This window comes from Suncus etruscus, chromosome 10 (genome assembly GCF_024139225.1).
Source record: "Suncus etruscus isolate mSunEtr1 chromosome 10, mSunEtr1.pri.cur, whole genome shotgun sequence".
Lineage (NCBI taxonomy): Eukaryota > Metazoa > Chordata > Mammalia > Eulipotyphla > Soricidae > Suncus > Suncus etruscus.
Genome location: NC_064857.1, coordinates 111,564,719 through 111,589,182, shown reverse-complemented (window position 1 = coordinate 111,589,182; position 24,464 = coordinate 111,564,719). Strand labels below are relative to the sequence as shown.

The 24,464-nt window shown below is 41.7% G+C and overlaps 1 pseudogene; it reads left to right on the top strand.

Moving 5' to 3' along the window:
• Nucleotides 1-10,213: 10,213 nt before the first annotated feature.
• LOC126020300 (trimethylguanosine synthase-like) lies at nt 10,214-12,833 on the top strand (annotated as a pseudogene).
• The last annotated feature ends 11,631 nt before the right edge of the window (nt 12,834-24,464 follow it).

The window sequence follows — 24,464 nt, the reverse complement described above, 5'->3', positions numbered from 1 at the left end:
TTCAGTCTGGTTGACCTATCCAGTGTTGACAAAGCCGTGTTAAGGTCCCCCACTATTATTGTGTTGTTATTAATATTGTTATTCAGATTTGTCAACAGTTGTATTAAATATTTTGCTGGCCCCTCATTCGGTGCATATATGTTTAGGAGAGTTATTTCTTCCTGCTCTACATACCCCTTGATTAATATAAAATGTCCATCTTTGTCCCTTACAACCTTCCTGAGTATAAAGTTTGCATTATCTGATATTAGTATGGCCACCCCAGCCTTTTTATCGGTGTTGTTTGCTTGGATAATTTTTTTCCAGCCTTTTATTTTGAGTCTATGTTTGTTCTGACTATTCAGGTGCATTTCTTTAGGCAGCAGAAGGTTGGATTGAGTTTTTTGATCCATTTAGCCACTCTGTGTCTCTTAACTGGTGCATTTAGTCCATTGATGTTGATAGATAGAATTGTCCTGGGATTTAATGCCATCTTTATATCAAAATTTGGTGTGTCTTTTCGTTAGTCTTGTCTTAAATTAGGTATTTCAGTTTTTCTCTTAAGATTGGTTTTATGTCTGTAAAGTTTCTGAGCTGTTTTTTGTCTGTGAAACCATGTATTCTTCCGTCAAACTGGAAAGTGAATTTTGCTGGGTATAGTATTCTGGGTGAAGCATTCATTTCATTCAGTCTTGTCACAATATCCCACCACCGCTTTCTGGCATTGAGTGTTTCTGGTGACAGTTCTGCTGTAAATCTCAAGGATGCTTGCTTGAACGTAATTTCCCCTTTTGATCTTGCTGTTTTCAGAATTCTGTCTCTATCTGTGGGATTTGTAATTGTGACTAGGATGTGTCTTGGGGTGGTTTTACTGGGGTCTCTTTTGGTTGGTACTCTTCGAGCATGCAGGATTTGATCACATATATTCTTTAGCTCTGGAAGTTTCTCTTTAATGATGTTCTTGACCATTGATTCTTCCTGGAAATTTTCTTCCTGGGTCTCTGGGACTCCAATGATTCTTAAGTTGTTTCTGTTGAGCTTATCATAGACTTCTATTTTCATCTGTTCCCATTCTTTGACTAATTTTTCCATTGTCTGCTCATTTGCTTTAAGTTTTTTGTCCAATCTCTCCTGCTGTATTGAATTGTTATGTATCTCATCTTCCACAGCACCAAGTCTATTCTCAGCTTCTGATACCCTGTTCCAGAGCTTATCCATTTTGTCATTCACTTCGTTTACTGACTTTTTCAGGCCTGTTAGTTGACATGTTATTTACGTTTGGAGTTTTGTGATTTCTGTCTTCATATTTTCTTGGTTCTTATTAGTGCTCTGTTCAACTCTATCCATGGTTTCTTTGAGTTCTTTGAGCACCTTCCATATTGCTAGTCTAAAGTCCTTATCTGAGAGGTTGATTAGTTGGTTGGTCATTATCTGGTCCTCAGAATTGTCATCTTCATTCTCTATGTCTGATGCTGGCCTGCATTGTTTCCCCATTGTCACACTTGTATTGTGGGTTTTTCTACGTGTTGTGGTGGTATTCATTGTCTATATGATGCAGGCAGCACAGTCCTCTGGCTCCTCCCTTTCTGGATGGGCTGACTTGCCTCTAAGGGAGGGGAGTCCTCCATGGATGAAGCCTCACACTGGATCAAATCTTAGGCCCGAGCATGCAACAGAGAAGACAGTCTGGAGAGAAATGCTTGCTTCTGTGATATAGCACAGTTCTTAGTGTGATTTTTTTCTTCTTGTTGTGATGGTGTTCTTTTCTTAGAAAGAGCACATGACCACGTAGCGAAGCAAAGCGGCCGTGCTCTTCTGGAGCCTCTTTTCGCCCCACTCCCAAGAATTTCACGCAAGAGGACAGTAGACAGACATTTACAGGTAGCACTGACAGTTTTTCACAGTTGGGCCCCACTGGGCAGGTGTAGTTTCGTGGATTTTCCCCGCCTGATGTCCCAAACAGGGGACCCGGCTTCTGCAAAAGCTTGCCAGTTTTTGTGTTCTAAAGTCCCGCCCTGAAAATGGCCTCTGGGAGAGCGAGTTTTCTGGAGCCTCTTTTCACCCCACTCCCAATAGTTTCACGCAAGAGGACAGTAGACACACATTTACAGGTAGCACTCACAGTTTTTCACAGTTGGGCCCCACTGGGCAGGCATAGTTTCGTGGATTTTCCCCACCTGATGTCCCAAACAGGGGACCCGGCTTCTGCAAAAGCTTGCTGGTCGTCTTCTTTTATTTCTTAAAGTAGTGTTTTGTAGGATTTTTATATAACTCTTTCACCTCTTTAGTTGACTCCAAGGTACTTGGTTTTCTGAAACATAATTATGAATAGAATTTTTAAAAATATGTTTTTCTACTCTTTCACCGTTTGGGTATAGAAAAGCCATGGAGAGGGCAAGAGTGATAGCACAACAGAAGAGCATTTGCCTAGCAACCGAAAACAACCCAAGACAACAGAGGGCAGACCTGCGTTTGACCTTAGCATTTCATATAGTCTTGAAAGACTATCAGGAACTATTTCTGAGTGCAGGGCCAGGAGTAATCCCTGAATGTAGCTGGGTTTGGCGCCAAAACCAAAAAGAAAAGTGAATCACAGCCAACTGAACCATGGCTGCAAGTTTTAGAGCCAAACCATACAGAAATACTGTGGAAGCCAAGTGATCAGAAAGTGATCTGGAACCACCCAAGAAGGGTGGAGCCAAGGAGTCAAGAAGCTCACCTTCCCTCCAGAGGTGCACACATCTCCTAGTCAATGAACAGTAGCACAATATGTAGAAAACATTACACTACAGCTTCAACAATAAGAAAACAAAACATGCCAACACCATGCATAAAGAATAAAGATGGCAGCTCTGATGACCTAAAAAGTACCAACCACCTATTGAGCCTCTGAGAAGGAGTTTAGAAAAGAAACATGGGGGAGTCTAGCAGGAGGAGGTTTGGCAGGCCCCCGCCATGCCGGAGGCCTGCTTGGCCAGGCCTAGTGGGGATGCGGACTTGGGTAACCCCAGCACCCCTCTACTACCGCCTTGCTCCAGATCTCCAGGGCTTCCCTGGGCCACACGCCTGGGCAGGCCGGTGAGTTGGGTCCTTTGGTGGAGCTTGAAGGTGCCCTAGGCCTTCCCCCACTATCCATGCGGCTCCTTAGGGAGGGCCTGGGTGGGGCTCTGAACTTCTGGTCTCCCAGCTTCTTGAAGGATCTCTCCTTCCTGGGAGCCGGGAGTCTAGCAGGAGGAGGTTTGGCAGGCCCCCGCCATGCCGGAGGCCTGCTTGGCCAGGCCTAGTGGGGATGCGGGACTTGGGTAACCCCAGCACCCCTCTGCCGCCTTGCTCCAGATCTCCAGGGCTTCCCCGGGCCACACGCCTGGGCAGGCCGGTGAGTTGGGTCCCTTGGTGGAGCTTGAAGGTGCCCTAGGCCTTCCCCCACTATCCATGTGGCTCCTTAGGGAGGGTCTGGGTGGGGCTCTGAACTTCTGGTCTCCCAGCTTCTTGAAGGATCTCTCCTTCCTGGAAGCTGGGAGTCTAGCAGGAGGAGGTTTGGCTGGCACTGGTAATCTCTGTCCAGTCTACATTTTCAAAATCACGCTGGGGCGATAGCCCCCGCTCGCACAAGAAACATTAATAGTACTCTCACAAGAAACATTAATAGTACTCTCACAAGAAACATTAATAGTACTCTCACAAGAAACATTAATAGTAGTCACTATCATTGAATTATGTTTTTATGTATGCAGAATGTCCATTTTGTACTCTGCCCTTTTGCATACCCCTTCATAAGTTCATATTTCTCTTTAACTTCTTTAACTCCTATCATCATTACTCCTTTTTTACCCTTTCTAACTTAAGTACTGTTGAGTCCTAAGTCACAGACCAAAGTGTTGCCCTAGAGTTAACACCCACCCAACTATTTTAAAAGGCATAAAAAGGACACATATCTTTTCAACATTTTATGGGTGTTTTCTTTAACGGCTATAACTTTTGCTAAATACTTTCTTATACAGTGATGATCCACCCCCCCCCCATGTTTTTTATCTTCTCTTTGTGAACTGCTCAATATGGAATTTGGTGTGAAAGAATCCCTCAGTTTAATACTTATGTTTGAACCAAGTCATGGGTCTTGTTGGAAATGTTCTTACGCCCCCATATATCTGATAGCACCACGTGGCTTTATATCTTGTTTGCGTAGGCACACTAACATGGAAAAATACTATACATACCAATAAGCTCTTATCTAATAGAAATGGGAACACACAAATCTTGTAGTGCAATGAGACCTTACACCCTGAACATTGACATAAAGACCTGGCACAGGCCTCAGAAGAATGGGCATTCTCCATTTACCCCTTGATCTACAGAAGACATTTACAAAACATCCAAGGTTGTATATAACATCACCCGGAGGCATTCCTGTACCAGGGACGACCCTACAGCTGCTCTGACATCGATCTACTCAAAAGAGACACCCCTTAACACTGAGAAGACAACAAGAACAATGACCTGCTTACTGGACAGGGCTTGCTGTATTGCCCCTTTATGGTGAAGTTTGTCTATAACATCACCTGGAAGCAATCCTCTACCACGGAAGACCCTACCACTGCTCAGACATCGTCCTGCTCAAAAGAGACTTCCCTTAACACTGAGAAGACTTAACAACAACAACCTGCTTACAGGACAGGGCTTCCTGCATTGCCCTTTCATGGTGAGGTGAAACGAGAAGGCACTCCACATCATGACTTCAATGTAGGACATGCAGATTCCAGAATCTTTAATACAGAAACATGAGACCAACAACAGAGACTGTGTGATAAGGGTGTTGGCGCTACAGACAATGTCTTGGAGTGAACGATAACTTTCCTGAGGCCTAGAGCTGGTCTTATGCCAGGAAACTTCAGGGGTAGGATCTCTTTGTATTTAGGCCAAGGTTATTCCTTTCCATGCCTCTCATATTTTGGTGGGCCTATGCAAACAACAATTGCCACTCTAACACCGTTTTTACTGTGCTCCTTTGACTCTAATCCTTAAAACGCACCCACTTAAAATTTGAGGTTAACTTAAGCTAATATGCATGTACATGGAAATGTAAAAAATACTATGCCTCTAATGTTTAAGGAGTTACGTAAGTTTGATGGCTTTAGATTGCCTTGTGTGCTGTTAAGAAATATTATAATGTGCTACAATCTGGGGACTTGAGGGACAAAGTAATTGCACATGGATTCTGTTTTATTTATCTTAACTTTCTTTGGTGAAAGTTCAAAGTTAAGATATCAGCAAGGGGACTTCTGATAATTATGTTATGGGTGATTGTCCTTCCACTGTAACTTTACCTTATCCTCTTTCTTTGCATCTTTTGTTCTCATAATTCAAAATAAAAAAAATTATAAAAAAAAGGAAAAAAAAGGAAACATGGAGGATGTTCATAGAAATCAAAGGAAGCATAGACTGAGCTGAACAAACCACAAATAAGAATCAAGAAGATATAAAAATAGAAATCGGAAAACTTCAAACTGAAATCACAAACTGAAAAACAGAGTATGCAGAATAAAAACTTCACTGGAAAGACTCCAACAGAGTAACAGCAGCTGAGGACAAAATCAGTGAGCTAAAAGATTAGGTACATAACAACTTCATACAACAAAAGAGAATGGAAAAAGGCCTTAAAAAAATGATCAGACAATGGAAAAACCTCAAAGAATGTGAACAGATGAAAATAGAAGTTTTATATAAACTCAACAGAAACATAAGAATCATTGGAGTTCCAGAGACCCAAGAAGAAAATCGTCAAGAAGAATCAACAATCAAAGAAATCATTACAGAGAGACCCCCAGAGCTAAAGAGTGCATGGAACAAAAACCTGTATGCCCAAAGAGTACCAGCTAAAAGATACCTGAAAAAACACCCCAAGACACATACTAGTCACAATGATGAATTCCAAGATAGCATACAAGAAAAGGCTGCCTCCTCTCACAACTCCTATTCAATATAAGATTGGAAGTACCTGTCATAGCAATTAGGCAAGAAAAATATATAAAGGTAGGAAAGAAAGAAGTCAAGCTCTAACTGTTTGCTGATGACATAAAACTATATATGTAAAACTAAAGACTCTACCAAAAAGCTTCTAGAAACAATAGATTCATATAGCAAAGTGGCAGACTACAAAATTAGCACACAAAATTCAATGACCTTCTTATACATCAATAATGACAGAGAAAAAATGGACATTATAAAAACAATTCCAATTACATTAGTGACACACAAACTCAAATACTTTGTAGTCAACTTAACTAAAGAGGTAGAAGATATATATAAAAACTACAAAGCTCTGCTTTAAGAAATTAAAGAGGACACAAGGAAATGAAGACACATCCCCTGCTCATGGATTGAGAAGATTAACATCAATAAAATAGCAATATCACCCAAATCATTGTACAAATTTAATGCAATTTCTCTGAGGATTCAAAGAAGCGGATCAAACACTCATGAATTTCATTTGGAACAATAAACATCCATGAATAACTAAAGCAACCCTAAGGAAAAAGAAGATGGGAGGCATCAGTTTCCCCAATTTTAAATTGGCATAAAGACAGACCCTCAGACTAATAGAATAGACTTGAGTATTCAGAGAATGTTACCCAGACATACAACCAATCAATCTTTGAGGAAGGGGCAAGAAATCCAAAATGGAGTAAAGAAAGTCTCTTCAACAAGTGGTGCTAGGACAACTGGACAGGCGCATGCAAAAAAAAAAAAAAAAAGCAAACTCAGACCTCCATCTAACACCTGCACAAAGGTCAAATCCAAATGGATTTAAGACCTTGATATCAGACCCAGAACTGTAAGGTTCTGTAAGGAAACTGATATGGATTTAAGACCTTGATAGCAGACCCAGAACTGTAAGGAAAACACATAGGTAAAACGCACCATGACATTGAGACCAAAGGCACCTTTAAGGAGGAAACAGCACTGTCCAAGCAAATGGAAGCAGAGATAAATAAATGGGACTATAATAAGCTGAGAAGCTTCTGCACCTCTAAGAAAATAGTGACTAGGATACAAACAAAGGCCACCCACAGAATGGGAGAAACTATTCACCTGTTGATTAAAATATAAAATATAAAAAGTCCATTGCTTGGGTGAGGCTGCCCCAGGCACCATGTTTCTATCCCCTTAGGCTGACAGGTCTGATAAAAGGCAAAGAAATAATTCACAAGCAGTCAGTTAAAGTTTCGTCAGAGTCAGCTCGCTTTATTCCCTCACAGCTTTTTACCACCTTGAGTTTCTGCACCATGTCTGCCTAACCCATGTCTTTCTTTCAGGAGCTCTGTCTGTCTCCCTGCTGCTTCTCTCCAGGAGGAGACCAGCCCACATCTGGGAGGGGTCTATGGAAGGTAACAAAGGGGTTGCCTGAGGAATGTAAAGGGGGCTTGAGGGATTCAGCAAGAGATTCGCAAGAAGCCTCATCAGAAAGCAGCATGAAGAGATCAGCGACAGGATTAGATGCAGGTCAGGTGAAGGTGACTAATTAAAAGGTTAGCTTAGAAGCCGTGTAAGATACACATATGGTTGCTAGAGCCTTATAACAAAGCTTCATTTCTCCTGACTTCTGACTGCTGTGGATCATTTCCTCATCGCTAACTTGAACCTTCAAATCCATCAGGCCAAAGAAGCTGCACCATCCATCCACCATCATCCAGCTCCATTGAGGACTCATATTAATTTAATGAATTCAACACTTCTCTTCATGTGTGTTTCTCTTTCCCCTTCTCCAAAGCCAGCATCTTTTATTCTTTAATTAAAATAGCCCCATCCCACAAAGGATGGACACCCTATTCTGACACCTCTGTGCTCAGTCATACTAGCTACCCTACAGATGTTTTGTTTTTGTTTCTGTTTTTGAGCCACACTCAGCGGTGCTCAGGGGTTACTCCTGGCTGTCTGCTCAGAAATAGCTCCTGGCAGGCACAGGGGACCATATGGGACGCTGGGATTCGAACCAACCACCTTAGGTCCTGGATCGGCTGCTTGCATGGCAAACACTGCTGCACATCTCTCCGGCCCCCATACTAGCTACCATATTCACTTTGTACTATAAAAATATCTTTAACTAAAAAAAAGGGGGGGGGCGGAGAGATAGCACAGCAGTGTTTGCCTTGCAAGCAGCCAATCCAGGACCAAAGGTGGTTGGTTTGAATCCCGGTGTCCCCTATGGTCCCCCGTGCCTGCCAGGAGCTATTTCTGAGCAGACAGCCAGGAGTAACCCCTGAGCAACGCCGGGTGTGGCCCAAAAACTAAAAAAAAAATCTTTATAAAACACTCTTTTTCTCTGGTTTCTATCCTCTACTAGGATCTGAAGCATATGATCATTCAGACCACTGAAACAGTTAACTGCAAACCACAGACTTCTATTACAAGACCTACGCATTGAAAACACTTGGGCAAATGATCATTCCTTTTTCTCTCCTTTCTTCTCTCTTCTCCCTATTTCTTTCCTTCTCCCCTTTCTTCTTCTTCCTCATCATGACATCAACTCAATCTATGTCAAATAAAACCCACACTGTTAGGTTCTCTTTAGGAAAGGAACTTCGATACATAAGATGCAGTGGACACATACTATATAGGGTAGCCACCTACATAGGTAGGCCTCATTAACACATTGTTTAGTACTCGAGGCAGGAAACCTATGTGTATCCAAAAGTGTGCCCTGAAACCTTCATTTAGCAAGGCCCAACCCCATCACTGACAAAATGCTCAGAAACTGGGAAAATGCACTGACCCAATCTCTTTTCTTTGATTTATTTTTTTACTTTATTTTTATTCTATTTACCTATTTTTCTGCTCTCCTCTCTTTTTTCCTCTTCTTTTCTCTTTTTATTAAGCTATACCTAAGCTAATTATTTATCTTAACTCAACTAGTCCTTAAGAGCTCAGACCCATTCTATTGGGTCAGAAGTCTAACATCTTAAGAGCTGATCACTAATATAAGTCTTTATGTGGGCATGAGTACATAGAGAGAGGACTCCTCTATGAGAGCCAAACCTAAACTTTAAACAATCCATACCTATAGTGTATATAGCCCCTCCTATATATTATCCCTCCTCCTCACTTCAGAAATCCTACTATCCCTTCAACCCCCATTTCCTATTTGATATCCCACCTTATTAACACTCTTTACCCTCAATTCTTAACCCATTAGGTATCAAGACCAACCTCCTTCCTGCCCCAATAAGCCATCATACAGCTCCCAAGTGAAGCAACACCCATTCAGCCCAACATCTTGTCCCCCAGCAAGAAACTACAACCAGCACCCCTACTGGCTCATGCTCTGTGGCCCTCCTTCTCACCCCCCCCCAATGTGGACTGTTGCTTGATACCGGACTCAGCTCCAGAAAGATCCCCAGTGCAAGAACTTTACCTGAGCTTTTTCTGCTGCAAATCATTTCTCAAACTCAAGAAGACCAGGGTGTGTGATAAAAATGCACCCTGTATTCCACCTCACTCAAGAATATCTCAAAATACAATGGGGAAGCCTATATTTCCTTTATAAGTTTAAGACCTGGGGGGCCCAGAAGGAGCCCAGGATGCAGAAACGAATGCAGGAGAATCCAAGGCCTGGAGCCGGCCCTGGAAGTCACAGAAAGCAGAAATACAAAATGCACACATGCACAAGACAGAGCCCGGAGCTGTCTCTGGAAGCACAGCCCACATGCAGAAAGAAGAAATGCAAAGTGCAGAACAGAGAGCCCCGAATGAACCCAGAATGCAGAAATGCGGAATCCAGAGACAGGAGCTACTCCTAGGAGCAGAGCCCCAAGTGAATCTAAAATGAAGAAATGCAGAATCCAAAACCGGGAGCAATCCCTGGAAGCAGCAGAAAACAGAAATGCTGAATCCAGAGTCTGGAGCTATTCCTGGAAGTAGACCCTGGAGTGAGTCCGGAATGCAAAATGCAGAATCCTGAGCCTGGAGCTATCTCTGGAAGCAGCAGAAAACAGAAATACAAAATGCAGAATTGAAAGCCTGGCGCTATCCCTGGAAGCAGGACCCCCACCCATCTTTAGTGAGCCCAGAATGCAGAAAGCTGAAATGCAGAATGCAAGCCCAGAGCACTATGAAGAGTGGCCCACAGACAGCAAAACAGAGGAAAGAAAGGCAAAGCCCTAATAACACACCAACGGGTCATTGCCTACCAGTTGAGGACTGACTGATGCCCAGTGTGTGAATTGAGGGGTCGTTCAGAATGGGAAAAATTAACTGCAAAATCCTTGGTTTCATAGACCGAAAACTCTACAATCTGGGACTAAAAGGCTGCTATGTCAGAGGCAACAATGAAAGAGACCAGGCCACTGACGACGAGGAGGAAGACTCTCCTCCGTGTGACAAGACAGACCCACCTGCCGGCCAAGGGGTGAACGCTGAGAGCGAACTTGATTCAGAGGCTGAGCTCATGAGGAGTATGGGGCTGCCGCTTCAGTTTGGGGGGAGGGGGGTCAGCGGAGAAAAATGTTGAGGTGGCTATGAATGCTAGAAATAAAGTCAAAAAAGAAAAAGAAAAAACATTCCAAGAGATACTTGTATGAAATCAGGAGAGAATGTTGGAGACAGGAGTCGGAAGATGACATTCTGGCTTCTGATGGCCTCTCTGGAGAGGAAGAACGAGAAGCCCCCCAACCACATAACCTTCAGACTACAGCTGACCCCTTTACAGCTGCAAATCCCCCTGTTACCGACGCCCCAAAGCTCGAAGTGACAGAGAGGTGGGAAAAGTATTGGCACGAGTATGGTGGAGGGCTGCTGTGGCAAAGCTGGCAGGAGAATCACTCGGATTCGATGCTGTGTCCCGAGCCCTGGAATGTTCCCGAGACAAAGGCAGAGTGAGAGCAGCATTATAGCCAACTTTATTGATACTACCTGGAGCAGTTTCAGTACTGGGAAGCCCAAGGTTGGACTTATGAAGCCCCCAAGCCTTGAGGCAGAGCCTGGCGGGTCTCAAACAGAAGTTGGCCAGCAGGAGGAACATGGCGTGAAAGTGGACTTAATATCTCTGCCATCTCCCTCTGTCGCCATTAAGAGCAAGGACTCTCACTCCTGTCACGGGGACCAGAAGGAAATATTTGATGGGATCAGTCTTTTAAGTCTGAATTCAGAGGGCACGGAACAGTGCCAGGCAGAGGTCTCTGGCAGTCTTGATGGCCAGCAGAAGAGAATGTCCTGCTTCCACCCAAGGAGAGCCTTGCAATGGCTCCCTCAAGGACGGTACTTTGTCCAACGGTGGAAGTGCGTGCCAGCCTTCTCAAGCGTCCCCCAAGTCTTCAGAAGCTACCACGATCAAAGAAAGATTGCACCACGATGGGAGTGATGGCGATGACAGTGATGATGACCCTCCCGAGAAGAAGCCGAGCAAACTCAAGCAGAGCCATGAGCTGGACGCGGAGGAGAGCCCGGGATCGACCCTGAGGATGACAGCTCGCTCCTGGGACTCAAGCACGCTCGGAACAAAAGTCTAGTGGAATTTCAGATTTCAGCCTCCGAAAGGTCAAGTACCTGCAGAAGAACCTAACGTGTAAGTCAAAGTTCTTGGACATGCGAAGGCAAATAAATATGAAAAACAAACATATATTCTTTTCAGAAGAGCCAGAGAAAGCAGTTTTGAAGAAAAGCAAGGCTTTGCGTAATGTGGAGAAATTCTTAAAACGGGTCAGTGAGCCGATGGACGCCGTGGCGCCTTCGCCTGGGTCAGTCTCTCGGGAGCACGCGTTGGGCTCCGTCGCCTGGGTCAGCCTCTCGGGAACACGGTTGGGTCCGGTTCAAGCAGTGACTCTCAGGAGCAGGAAGTGACTGCCGAAGGGAGTGAGCTCCCGCTGGCAAGCGGCAGCCCAGAGGCTCCGGTGCATCGTGCCGGTCTTCTGCTGGAGAGTGTGGAGCGGAGAGTGATGGAGGGGGTGACGCGGGGCGATGGTCCCTGACGGCAGGGTGCAGCAGACCCCTCTCTTTTGGACAAAGTACCGTCCTTGAGGAGCCATTGATCTCCGAAGCTGAGATCAAGAAGAAGAAGAAAAGGGAAAGAAAGAAGAAAACGGCCAGTAGTGTGCCTCCTGAGATAGCCGCTGGACCCGAGCTGGCAGAGTACTGAGTCCAGCGGTCTGGTCCAGGCTCTTCTCCCACTTTGATGGTGGGATTAAATGAGACAGAGAGGGCTGGTCTTCAGTGACACCTGAAAAGATCGCAGAGCACATTGCTGGCCGAGGCAGTCAGTCCTTCGACTGTGACACCATCGTCGATGCCTTTTGTGGCGTTGGAGGGAAACCATTCAGTTTGCTCTGACCGGAAAGAGAGTGATCCCATCGTATTGATCCCGCTAAGATCCATCTTGCTCGGAACAGGGAAGTTTATGGCGTGGCAGACAAGGTGGAGTTTGTCTGTGGAGATTTCCTGCTGCTGGCCCAGCTGAAGGCCGAGGTGGTTTCCTCAGCCCTTCGTGGGGGTGAGAGGACTGACTACGCAGAGATCTTTGACATCAGGACCATGATGTCTCCGATGGCTTTGAATTTTTTAGACTTTCCCAGAAAATCACCAATAATATTGTGTACTTTCTGCCAAGAAACACCAATGTTGACCAGCTGCCCCCCCCCAGCTGGACCTGGAGGGCAAATGGAAATAGAACAAAACTTCCTGAACAATAAACTGAAGACAATCACGGCTTATTTTGGCGACCTCATCCGAAGAACAGCCTCTGAAGCTTAGCTGTGAAGGGGAGCAAGGCCAGACAGAAAGATCAGAGTGCTCACCTGATGACGCTTGTTTTATCCCCAGAGTCTTAAATCCCCTGGGAAATGGAGGAGGGCATTTCTGAAAGTCGGTACTTCAGATCTGCAGGAATTTTTTTTTGCATTTATTTATTTATTTATTTAGGTATACTAGCCACACCCGGCGGCCCTCAGGGGTTCTTACTAGCTCTGCATTCTGAAATCGCTCCTGGCACGTTCAGGGGACCGAGTGGGATGCCGGGGAATCGAACCCAGGTAGCAGCATGCAAGGCAAACGCCCTACCCACTGTGATATTGCTCCAGCCCCAATCCTTAGGATTATGATTTCTGTTGAAGTTTTAGGATGGAAAGGGGAGACTTCTTGACTGCCCGTACCCACCCCACCCTACTCCTCTGGCCTCCACTCCTGTGCTTTGTGTCACTTTTGGTTTGCCAGATGTGAAGTGTGGCTAGGTGTTCAGAAGGTGTTGTTGCTTTCCTGATACAGAGAAACACAAAGAAATAGTGGCTGAGTCGGTCTCTCTCTCCCCCACTTAACCCCTAATGAACTAATGTTTAATGTTCCCTGTTTCAGGCTAGGAACAGAACAAACGTCAACTAGTCTTAAGAGGGGCACTTGCCCCTCCCACCTCCTTTCACCTGCCGAAATACAAGGGACATTCTAACACTTCAGTGGACAGCGTGGATTTGCAGTAGACCCTAAAGCACATTGTTCCCCATTGATTGGTACAGCCTACTATAGTCCTTTCCTTTTTTCCTTTTTTTTGGGGGGGGGGGGTTTGAATAGGGCCACACCCAGCAGAGCTCAGGGCTTACTCCTGGCTGCACCCCGGGATCACTCCTGGTGGTTTTAGGACCCGAAGAGATGTCGGGATTGAACCCAGGTCTGCTGCGTGCCAGGCAAGCGTCCTACCCACTGTGCTTTCTCTCCCGCCCCTGCATTTTCCCTTGTGCTCCTTTCCTGTCAGTGGCTGCATGCATGCACAGCTACCTCGCCTCTGAAAGGCAGCGCGCACCCCAGCGCCTAGACATGTTGGCCTTCATCCCCGCTTCTTCATGAAGGACATTGAGCTGGTTTCTAGTTGTTGTTGTTGTTGTTGTTGTTGTTGTTATTGTTGTTCTGTTTTATTCCGCACTGACCAGCTGTTTGCTCTGACTGTAGTGTATGCATCCCACCTGCCCTCTGCAGCTCTGGGCATCTTCCAGCATTGTAATTGTTGTTGCCTTGTGAGAAAAATGTTACCCTATTTTTGTATTTATTTCTTTAATTATGAATGAAATATGAGCATATTTTACATGTAATTTGCTTCTTTTAAAAGGGCTCTTTTTTAAAGATTGCTCTTGTATTTTACTTTACTGAAACCATTGTGATTTACAAACTTCTTCATAGTTAAGTTTCAGACACACAATGAATCAGAGCCAATCCCACCACCAGTGTTGCAAGTCAGCCCCTGAAGAGGTTGACTGATGGAGGGATGGAGGATAAGGTCTTTCTTCATCTGCCACCCTGTCCAGCTGACGGTTCTGAGGTGAAATGGCAGGTAAACAGCTCGCAGACAGTCAGGCTTGTGGAAATATTAGCTTTATTCAGTGGACAAGACTGAAGTCCAAAGACTCAGTATAAGTTCCAGCCAAAAGCCTCTTGCCTTCCACAGACCCTTGTTTTTATCCCCCAGAATCAGGTACCACCCACTGGTGGAAGAAGAATCAGGTACCACCTTAGGGTGGGGACAGAATGCCAGGTCACACCCTATGGTAGGGTCAGTAACATAATAATCCCCTCAAATATTTACATACACAACACATCAGTACAACCTCCTTCCACCATTGTTCCCAGGGTTCATACATCCCCACTTCCACCCTTTGCTCCCAGGCTTGCCAGTAAAACAGGCCCATTCAAAGTTTACCATATTTTTTGCCCTATAATATATATTATAGTTATATATTATATAATATATATTTTCGCTCTATATATATTTTTCACACATAGTTATTAGATGCTCCCCTCCCCTGCACTCAGGCTTTAGCTCCAGGCTGCATCCACTCCTAAGATGCACTTTGGGAGGGGTGCATGTTATAATAAAAAAAAAATACGGTATATTGTTAGTTTGGGTCTCTTGATTCCATTGTTGACTCTGGCTTGGATATTTGGTTCTGTCTTTTTTTTTTTTTTTTTTTGGTTTTTCAGGCCACACCCATTTGTTGCTCACAGTTTACTCCTGGCTAAGAGCTCAGAAATTGCCCCTAGGTTGGGGGGACCATATGGGACGCTGGGGGATCGAGCCATGGTCCTTCCTTGGCTAGCGCTTGCAAGGCAGACAGACACCTTACCTCTAGTGCCACCTCACCGGCCCCCTTGAAGTTGCTCTTAATCATGACTCTGAATTGTCATCTTTCTCTTAGTATATGTATTGATATTTGTAAATTTAAAAGTCCTTAATAGGGATTAGTTAATTCTTCATAGGAATTATAACTATATTCAAGTTTAATTCATTTTTAGACTGGCTTTGTGGATTTTAGGTTTAACTATATATAAGATTTTAATGTTTCATGGAGTCAGACCTATCAGTTATTTTTCCCTATTGTTTCTAGAGCTCTATTTTCAAAAGGCTTTATTCTCCATCTGTAGGATATAAATCTATACTTTTATGAAATTAGTGTTTTGAATTTTCATTGTAAAAATGATACATATTTTGTATTTCAGGCATTTATCATCTTTCTAATAAAATATTTGCTAACTAAAAAAAGTTTAAAACCTATATAATACTACCTCTTAACCTGTTTATCCTCAAATGTAAGGTAATCTTGTGCATCACTTTGTTCCCTTGATTACTTTTTTACTCATTTAAAATTTTTTTCTTTATATATATATATATATATATATATACTTTTGTCTTATTTTTATTTTCTTCTCTTCCTTAACTTCACCTCTTTTGGTTCTGCTTGGTACAAAAGTCTACAATAAAAATTCTTGCCTGGGATAGTAGCTCAGGTCCAAACCAGGGCACAGAAATGATGGAGCCTGACACTCCCACCAAAAAATGCACCAGCAATATAATATAGCATCATTTCTTCCTGCAAAGGCATACTAAAAAGGGGAAATTTTATGTATAGAGACAAGCTCTTACCTACTAGGGATAAAAAAACTCATACATTTTTACCATATAGGGGCACCTTTCACCTTGTGGTGAACCCAACTTAGACTCCAGATGATTAGACAGTGATCATCCAACCCCAAACCCTAGATCCCAGGCATAGAACTGACACACTTCTCCGCAACAGCTCCAGAAACCAAACGTCCTCTGGGACATTCTTAATACTGCTCTGACACCAACATGTGCCAGTTTTGATATGATATCCTGACAATGAGGAAATGGCAACAAGTTGATCTAAGAGCAGGTTGTCTTACCTCACCATCTAACGATAAGATGAAATCAGAAGAATTGTCATCCTTTGATCTGTGCAAAAGCCAAGATCGCTATCTACAGAAGACTGACTGTGACAACCATGACTGAGCAGAATTTATCTTGGGATCAATAAAAAAGACCCTAGCCTAGGCTTTGGTCTAAGATATGTACAACAACCATGATCTTTAATTCCAGAGGTCTGACTGAGACAACTGCAACTGAGCAGGTCTTCTGGAAACAATGAAAGACTCTGTCCTAGGCTTCGTTCTTTGATTTTTTTTGGATTTTTAAGGGGGTGTCCAGTTAATTAATTTCTTCCCTAAGTTTTATTATTTCTTTCCAGCTGCTTACTTTCAGATCATTTTTTGCTCTTTGTCCAATTTAAAACTGTGTCATTGTTATTTAGGTAGACATTTTTCATTTCTGATAAATGCTTCTAAAGCTAAAACTTTCCTCTTAATACTACATTTCTGTGTCCCACAGATTCTAATATTCATGTCTTCATTCTTATTTATTTCCAGGAATCTTTTTGTTTTGGTTTTGTTTTGTTTGTTTTTGAACCACACTCAGTGACGCTCAGGGGTTACTTTTGGCTATGTGCTCAGAAATCGTTCCTGTATTGGGCAACCATATGGGACACTGGGGGATTAAACCCAGGTCTGTCCTGGATTAGCTGTGTGCAAGGCAAACACTCTACCACTGCACCACTGCTCTGACCCCTCTAGGAATCTTTTTATTTTATTTCTAACTTTATGGTTGTTTAGTAGTAGTAAGCTGTTTTATTTCCTGGTTTTAAAGTTATTTCTCCATATTTTTTATAATTCACCTTCATTTTCATTATGGTTTGAAATTTTTCTATCCTTAATTTTATGAAAGTTTATTTTATGGCAGACCATGTGATCTCTCTTGGATAATGTCCTGCTGCAAGTCAGCCCCTGAAGAGGTTGACTGATGGAGGGATGGAGGATGAGGTCTTTCCCCTCCAGCTCAGAGCATGCATCTGCCACCCTGTTCAGCCAGCGATTCTGAGGTAAAGCAGTGGGTAAACAGCTTGCAGACAGTCAGGCTTGTGGAAATATTAGCTTTATTCGGTGGACAAGACTGAAGTCCAAAGCCTCAGCATCAGTTCCAGCCAAAAGCCCCTCGCCTTCCACAGACCCTTGTTTTTATTCTCCAGAATCAGGTACCACCCAATAGTGGGGTCAGATACCACCCAATGGTGGAATCAGAATCAGGTACCATCCTAGGGTGGGGGCAGAATGCCAGGTCACACCCTAGGGTAGGGCACAATCACGGATCAGGGTAGGGTCAGTAACATAATAATCCCACAAAATGTTTACATACACAACAATTCTCCCATTGGTTTTTAATAAACAAACAATATTGTCTATAATTATTAAAGAAAAAACTAGTCAATAATTAAAGAGCAGCTGTTTGCATAAGCGCATCACAGGAAAATGTAAAGATAAACTTCTAACCTAAACACAGTGTGTCTAAAATCAGAAACATGTATCAAGGAATCAACTACAAGCTCCTGAGAAGATAAATCTAAGACATACATAGATCCTTCTAAGAGACGCCAGAAAGGTTGTGTAGCAGGTGAGATGAAGCACCTTTTCTTTATTTGTTGTTGGTGGTGGTGGTGGTTTTTGGCATTAAGTTTTTGGGTCACACTGGCAGCACTCAGGAGTTACTCCTGACTCCACGCTCAGAAATCGCTCCTGGCAGATACTGGGATTCGAACCAATGACCTTCTGCATGAAAGGCAAACACTTTATCTTCATGCTATCTCTCAGGACCCATTTTCATTCAAGTCCAGGTAGAAGGCATTGAATTAGGCCCTTATTTTGGAAGAAGAAGCATATACTCCCTGCACAGTGGGGGGCCACTGCAATGATGATCAATAGGCTGCTAAACTTAATCCAAGTTCTTAATCCAGGCTGAAGTCCATATGATGTCTGAAATTGATATACCAATACGGTCGATTATTTATAGATGGGAGCTTAAGTCACAAGCCAAAACAAAATGTTTAAAGCAGAGACCCTCCCTGTGTAAATAAACAACTTGAGGATCCATCCAAAATAAATGGAACCTCCTATAAACCTAGTATTTTGCCTATGATGCGCCCATGCAAAAAAACTTGAAAACAGACAAAAATATCATTTAGGAAATTATAGACAACAATATCTAACCCACTAACCTAAAGTCAAGAAAGCAAAACCCTAGTGTAATACAACATCAATTCCTAAGATTAAAAACTAAAATAGGATGGGGCCGGGTGGTGGCGCTAGAGGTAAGGTGCCTCCCTTGCCTACGCTAGCCTTGGATGGACCGCGGTTCGATCCCCCAGCGTGCCATATGGTCCCCCAAGCCAGGAGCGACTTCTGAGCGCATAGCCAGGAGTAACCCCTGAGCGTCACCGGGTGTGACCCAAAAACAAAAACAAAAAACAAAAAAAAAACTAAAATAGGGCCCAGAGAGATAGCACAGTGGCATTTGCCTTGCAAGCAGCCGATCCAGGACCAAAGGTGGTTGGTTCGAATTCCGGTGTCCCATAAGGTCCCCCGTGCCTGCCAGGAGCTATTTCTGAGCAGACAGCCAGGAGTAACCCCTGAGCATCACCGGGTGTGGCCCAAAAACCAAAAAAAAAAAAAAACAAAAAAACAAAAAAAAAACTAAAACTAAAATAGAAAAACATTATTTACAAATCAAAAGAAGTGTAGTACCAAATATAAATTCAAAGGATTACAATTATAAGAAAAATACAAAAGGTAAAATTTCTACAGAGTCCAATACCAATCTGTAAAGATGAGGGGTCTGGAACTCTGAAAAGACTGGCAAAAGACACTTGATGGCTCTGGAAAAGTGGGTTGAAGCCTGGTACAGAAGATAACATCAAGCTGAATGAAGAAGGAAGGCCAGTACAGTCACCCATGTGTTGGGGCGTCCCCAAGCGTTACATCATTACCATCATGAGTTGGTTGGGCTTCTACATTTCCTTTGGGATTGGTGCAATCTTGGGGTAGAAATGGTCAACAATAGCACTGTGTATGTGGATGGAAAACCATAAATTCAGATAGCACAGTTTAACTGGAATCCAAAGACTGTGGGTCTTATCCATGGATCTTTTCTCTGGGGTTATATTGTGACACAAATTCCAGGTGACTTCATTTCCAACAACTTTGCAGCAAACATGGTACAAAACTCTTAACAGTCATGAATTTCTTCCTCAGGCCAAGATCAGGAGGCTTATAGTTGTGGGTGAAGGAGATGAGTTTGCACATGTGAAGGGAATCCTGAAAATTAAATTTTAAGGACTAGAAAGAGAGAAGGAAGGATAAGGAAGACTAAATTGGGGAAGATAAAGTTAGGAAAAAGAGAACTATATACAAAATATGCAAAACAGACAGACACTGAACAAGACATACACGTACAGACTTCACAAAAAATATGGCCATAACACTCACTCATACCAAAAAATATTTGTTGGAAAGGATCCAAAATAGAGCAAAAGAAAAAAGAATTCAGCTGAATCAACTAAAAACGCTTTAAAATGTAATAGCCGGCAACTGTTTAGATGAATCATTTCAAATTCAAAAAAAAATTTTAATGCCATAGCAGAGCATATCTAAAAGAGAATTTCTTGCATAATACAAACATGGAAAACTCTACTATAAGTGTATAACAGTATATATACAAAGTTATTGTATAACAGTAACTTTATGATAGTCAATCATAGGCAAGAAGCACTGTGAAGAAAGTCCACCTAAAAATTATCATTATGTCAGTGTCTTAAAACCTAAATTGAAGGAAAAAACAATGATGTTAAAATAAAAAGAGTGAAAGTCGTTAAATGAATATATCTCAAAAGAAAAACAACATTAATATGATGAGAAATTTTTCTTTCAGGTGAACCTTGACTAAATTAAATTGTAATATTTTATGATTAACTGAGACCTAGAGCAATAATAAAATTAAGACATAAATCCACCATACAAGAAAACACATTGGGGGTCCATGATTTTTAATCCTATTCATTTATCATGCCTGTGGAAAGAATCATAGAGCATTAATAGCAACCGATAAGGAAGTGAAATGATTATCTGGTGTTCATTGTAGATCTTTAAGAAGTATAAAACAGGATGGATGCTGCTGTAGATTTCACCAATGTATTAGGGACTTTTTTAATCTTCTTGTCATCAAAATTGATCCAGTGTTGTTTTGCAGCATTTTTACAGTATGAAGTATAGTGTCCATAGTGAACTTTACTATCATAATGGTTTGACACTGATGATAAGTTGTATTTCTTAATCTTGCTTTTATTCTCTGAAGTGAATACTACTAAATTGAGGTCTTCTAAAGGAAAATCCACATAAGTGTGCATTTTTTTTATTTGTTTTCCATCAAAAGCAAAATGTTTCAAGTGTATTATAAGTACTGGTGACAGTTTCCATAAATACGTTTTCTTTGAAAAATCTCTTCTAGTTTTGCAGCTGTTGCACTAAACTTCATTGTCATTCCTTAACTCTTCTTCTTTAAAAAATTCAGAGAGGCATTTCTGTAATGTACATTTATCTGTAGATGTAACAGCCAGAGACAAATGAACAAATGTCTCATAAACTTCAGACTTTTGGTGGCATGTGAGACACTGTAGTATAGATTTGAATCGTCCTTGAAAGAGATCATAAATAATAGATTTGTGAGCCTTTTGGAGTTCTGGACTAAATCGTTCATAATTTTCATTTTCCATAAGATGAGTAGTTTTGTCTGTCATTAGGTTTACAGTAAGCAAATCCTGATGTAGTCCCTCTATTAGACACATCAGTAGTTCGTGTGGATCCTGCTGATTGTGTCCAGCAAACTGGTCATGAAGTAAACCAATTGTTACTTTGAAGCTTTCAGGGTAAATATATTTATGAAATCCATTTCCCATGGTTTTGATGAGCCAACCAAATTCTTTGGCTAACTTATCTTAAAGTCCCATTGGATTTTTCTTGTTAATATCCTTTTTATAATGATCTTGATGAAAATACTGAGTCAAATCTGAAATATTATACAAGCAGTGCAATATTGCATTCATGTAGCAAGAGTTTCCTATATTTTGTAGCCCAGTTAAGACAGGTTCCTGTCTTTCCTTTTGCATCTTGGAGTGTAAAGGTTTATAACTACTGTCAGTCTCACTCAGTGTATGGTGTGTGACAGCTAAATCCTTATTTCCTGCCCCAAAGACCTCAGCAATATTACTGTTGTTAATGTTTTGAGTATTCTGTTTTAGCTCTGAAGGGGAGTTTATAGTCTGAACCTGGTCATTTGTGCTAGCCCAATTTCTAGCAAGGCGTAATGGAACCCAAAATTTCTTGGGAGGGTTGTCATTTGTAGAAACATAGGCATAACCCTTCCTCTCAGGAGAAGATATCCAGCTATCCATTTTTCATCCTCCTTGATCCAAATAGGTTTATGGGTTGTTTCTTATCTCTGAATATCTTCTTTAAAATGTCTTTCTGCTGCAGTGTAACTTTCCCATTGGGGTAAGTTTAAGTAATTTAGTGTGATAAGAGTCAAAGATAGCAAGTCTGTTGGTGGTAAACCTCTTTTTCTATTTTTTTTTTTTGTAATTGAGTTTTTAAGGTTCTGTGAGTTCTTTCTACAATGGCCTGTCCCCTACAATTGTAAGGAATTTCCTTTCAGATGTCTTATCTGCCATTCTTTACAAAAATTCAAAAGTTTTGCTAACATAGGCTGGCCCATTATCAGTTTTTATAGAATATGGAATACCCATCACAGAAAAACATTGTAAAAGAAAACTACAAAAAGCCTTAGATTTTTGAGAAGACATAGGAATTGCCCACATAAACCGAGAATGTGTCCACCACAACATGAAGATAAGGTTTTCTTGGAAATAAATCTGTTTGAGTTATATCCATTTGCCAAAGTTCGTTAGACTGTAAGCCTCTTGGCTTAAGCTCCTGCTGTGTGAGTCTTTTTTGTTAACGGTGCACATATGTTGCAGTTTTCTACAATTTCTCTAGCTTGCCTCCATGGAATTTGGTAATTCACATGTAAATGGTGAGCACTTGTGTGTAGGGCTGAATCTTCCTCTACAGGTGATTTAAATATAGGCATTGCTAGAAGTCAGCAGTTTTATTTCCTTGAGCCATTGGTCCTGGAAGACCTGAGTGGGCTCTAATATGCGTGATGAAGATTGGCTCAGTTCATTTTTGAAGAAGCTGCTGTAATCGTTTAAGTAAGTTTTGTATGATCAGGTTATTAGCATTAAGGGAAGCAGTAGCTATCACATGGCATAAATTTACCGCATACAAAGAATCAGAAACTATATTCATGGCTTCAGATACATTTTCTAATAGGTAAATTAATGTTGCTAATTCAACTTTCTGTGCAGATTTATATTTGGTATCTATGGTCATATTAATGTTGTCTCTGATTATTCCTCCTTTTCCATTTTGGAATCCATCAATGTAAAAAACCTTGGCATTGGAATAGGGGAATCCTGAACAATTGAAGAAATAAAAACTGAGTTTTCTTTAAAAAGTCCCAAGTTTTTCCTGCTGGATAATGGGAGGATATTTCTCCTGTGAAATCTGAGAGGGGCCATTGTAGAGATTCATTAAGAGGAAATATTGACTCAATTTCCTTTTTTGGTATTGGCAAAACTGGGTCAAAACCTAGTAAAGATATAGATCTGAGTCTTGCCTTGATAATAATCTCTGAAATCAGTTACAAGTAGGGGACAACTGAGCGAGGCTGTTTGTTATGTAAATACACCCATTCCAAAGGTCCTGACTGTTTCATCAAGACCCCTGTACGGGTTTCTATAGTAGGGAAGATTAACAGAAATACCTTTTCTCCTGGGATGAATCTTAAGAGAAACGATTTTTGTAATCTGCTCAAGAAGATGTCCAATTCATTTTTGGCAGCTGTTGTTGTTTCTCGGGCTAATTAAAGCAGGATCACCCTCCAAAGTTTTAAACAGATTAGACAACTCTTCATTCGGGATTCCTAGTGCAGGGCAGAGCCAATCTACGTCACTTAAAAGTCTCTGAAAATCATTAAGTGTTCTGAGGTTTTCTTTTTTGATAGAAATTTTTTGTGGACGTATTGATGTCTGGTCCAAAATAAAACCCAAATATTGATATGGTGGCATTGTCTATATTTTTTCTAAAGCTACTTTCAATCCTGATGTTTGTAAACAGTCAATAACATAAGAGTATAAGTCCTGTAAATCTGTTTCATTGTTCATTGTGAGCAAGATATCATCTGTATAATGAAATATCATGGCTTGAGGAAATTTTTTATGAGCAGGGCTCAAAACCTTATCTACAAAAACTTGGCACATTGTTGGGGAATTCAGTATGCCTTGGGGGAGAACAGTCCATTGGAAATGTCTGCAGGAATGGGTGTTATTGAGAGAAGGAATTGAGAATGCAAAATGTTTTTTATCATCTGGGTGGATAGAAATATGGTAGAAGCAGTCTTTCAGATCAATTATAATTAGTGGCCATTCCTTTGGAATAACTACAGGTGATGGTAAACCAGTCTGCAATTTGCCCATAGGTATCATGGATAAATTTACAGCTCTAAGATCCATCAAAAGTCTCCATTTACTGGATTTCTTTTTTATAGTGAATATAGGTGAATTCCATTGACAAAAAAGATGGTTCAATATGTCCTAAACTTAGCTGTTCCTCCACTAATTCTGTCAGCACCTTTAATTTATCAGTTTTAAGGGGCCACTGACGTGTCCGTATTGGTTCATCAGATTTCCATTTTATTTTTATTGGTGCTGGTGTTTTTATAGTAGTGGCCCCTACTAAAAATTTTGGGTTTTTAAATCAAAAGAAGGTTCGGGCTTTTCTGGAGCTAATGGGATGTGGAATTCTGCTTTCCACTGTTTGTGTAGGTCACGGCCCCACAGGGATGGTGAAAATGGGCCCACATGAGGTCTGATTATTGCTTTTTTGATTTTTGGGGCCGTAAAATATCATAGTCCTCGTACTCAACAGACAGGAGCTCAGGCCTCCTACTCCTTCTAGCGAATAAAGGATTTCCTGAAGAGGCCAATTCTCTGGCCATTCTTTATCAGAAATTACGGTAACCTGAGTACCCATATCTATCATGCCATCAAAGGGTTGCCCTTCCAAGTAAAGTTTGAACATTGGGTGTTCATCTTTAAATTTAGTAATCAGAGCCATGATTGGGTTTTGAGCAGCACCCATGTCTGTGCTTCCAAAACCTCCAATTCTAGTCTTATCTGAAGTCCCAAATTAGACATAAGACACTATTATCTGGGCAATCGCTT